The sequence below is a fragment of the Myotis lucifugus genome, unplaced genomic scaffold, assembly GCF_000147115.1.
Source record: "Myotis lucifugus unplaced genomic scaffold, Myoluc2.0 scaffold_12, whole genome shotgun sequence".
NCBI lineage: Eukaryota > Metazoa > Chordata > Mammalia > Chiroptera > Vespertilionidae > Myotis > Myotis lucifugus.
The window spans coordinates 3,966,010-3,968,161 of NW_005871060.1; the positions used below are offsets into that span (position 1 = coordinate 3,966,010).

General features: G+C 54.3%; 2 pseudogenes; both read left to right on the forward strand.

The window, feature by feature from the left end:
• The window catches only part of LOC106696320, a 78,052-nt pseudogene that overhangs the window by 74,395 nt on the left and 1,505 nt on the right, over positions 1-2,152 (forward strand).
• Positions 95-2,129, forward strand: LOC102434980 (annotated as a pseudogene).

The following is a 2,152-nucleotide window of genomic DNA, read 5'->3' on the forward strand; positions in this document are numbered from 1 at the left end:
AAATCTGTAAAAGCTTTTGATCTTAAGAATAGCAGGAGAGTCAGAGAATTCCCTGAGCCTGAGTTTTTTCGTACATATAAAGGACGGAGAAATAATACGAGAATATTTAACAGAGAATCCATTCTCAAGAAGAGATGATGCCAGTATGGACCAGAGATGATAACCAGATCAGAGTTCCATTGCAGGATGGAAGGAAGAAGCAAGTCACTAAAAGAGAGAGAGGAGGAATATCAAAGGGTCCGAAAGAGAATATTTGCCCGAGAGACTGGCCAGAACGGATATCTAAATGACATCAGGGGGAACCGTGAGGGGCTAAGCCGCACCTCGAGCAGCTGCCAGAGCAGCACAGACAGCGAACTCAAATCCTTGAAGACACGGCCTTGGAGCAGCACGTACTCTGATGGCTCTGTTCGAAGCATGCAGCTCCCTGTCACCAAAGCCAGCAGTTTCAGCGGAATCTCTATCCTCACCTGGGGTGACAGCATTGGGAACAGTAAAGCTGGCAGTGCAGGAAGGATCTCCAGGCCAGGTATGGCTCTAGGTGCCCCAGAAGTGTGCAATCAGGTGACCTCATCCCAGTCTGTCTGGAGCCTTCTCCCTTGTACTGCCCAGCAGCAGCAGCAGCAGCAACTTCCTGCTCTTCCACCCACGTCTCAGCAACAGCCACCCTTGAATAATCACATGATCTCACAGGCAGATGACCTCAACAACCCCTTTGGACAGATGAGCCTTAACCGCCAAGGTTCTACTGAAGCAGCTGACCCATCCGCAGCTCTGTTCCAGCCCCCACTTATCTCCCAGCACGCTCAGCAGACTAGCTTCATCATGGCTTCCACAGGACAGCCCCTCCCCGCTTCCAACTATTCCACCTCTAGCCATGCAACACCTACTCAGCAAGTCCTGCCACCCCAGGGCTATATGCAGCCTCCTCAGCAAATCCAGGTTTCTTACTATCCCCCTGGACAGTGTCCTAACTCCAACCAGCAATATCGACCTCTCTCTCACCCGGTGGCCTACAGCCCCCAACGTGGTCAACAGTGGCCTCAGCCATCCCAACAGCCTGGTTTACAGCCCATGATGCCTAACCAGCAGCAGGCGGCTTACCAAGGCATGATAGGGGTCCAGCAACCAAAGAATCAGGGCCTGCTCAGCAACCAGAGGAGTGGCATGGGGGACCAGATGCAAGGCCTGGTAGTTCAGTATACTCCACTGCTTTCTTACCAAGTCCCAGTGGGTAACGACTCGCAAAATGTGGTCCAGCCGCCTTTCCAGCAACCCATGATGGTCCCTGCAAGCCAATCTGTGCAAGGGGGTCTCCCGGTGGGAGGGGTACCAGTGTACTACAGCATGATCCCTGTGGCTCAGCAGAACGGTACGAGCCCTTCTGTGGGATTTCTGCAGCCTCCTGGCTCTGAGAAGTACCAGATGCCTCAGTCTCCTTCTCCCTGCAGCCCACCACAGATGCCACAGCAGTTCTCAGGAGTGTCACCTTCTGGACCAGGTGTGGTGGTCATGCAGCTGAATGTCCCTAATGGACTCCAGTCTCCCCAGAACCCATCCATGGTCCAGTGGAGTCACTGTAAATACTAAAGCATGGACCAGCGGGGGCAGAAACCTGGAGACCTGTATAGCCCTGACAGTAGCCCGCAGGCCAACACACAAATGAGTAGCAGCCCCGTCATATCTCCTACCCAATCTCCAGCACCCTCTCCTGTTACCAGCCTCAGCAGTGTATGCACAGGACTCAGTCCCCTTCCCGTCCTTACACAGTTCCCCCGGCCCGGGGTCCAGCACAGGGTGATGGGCGCTACTCCCTCTTGGGCCAGCCATTACAGTACAATCTGTCCATCTGTCCTCCTTTGCTCCATGGCCAGTCGACTTACACAGTGCACCAGGGACAGAATGGATTGAAGCATGGAAACTGGAGTAAGAGACAAGCACTCAAATCTGCCTCCACTGACCTGGGGATGACAGATGTTGTCCTGGGGCGGTGCTGGAGGTGACAGATCTTCCTGAGGGCATCACTCGTACGGAGACGGAAAAACTCTTCACTCAGCTCACCATGTCCGGCGCAAGATCCAGTGCTCAAGGATGCTCAGGGGCTGCCTGCCGGGGCGGGGGGACAGTAGTGCGACTGCTGAAGAATTGTCGC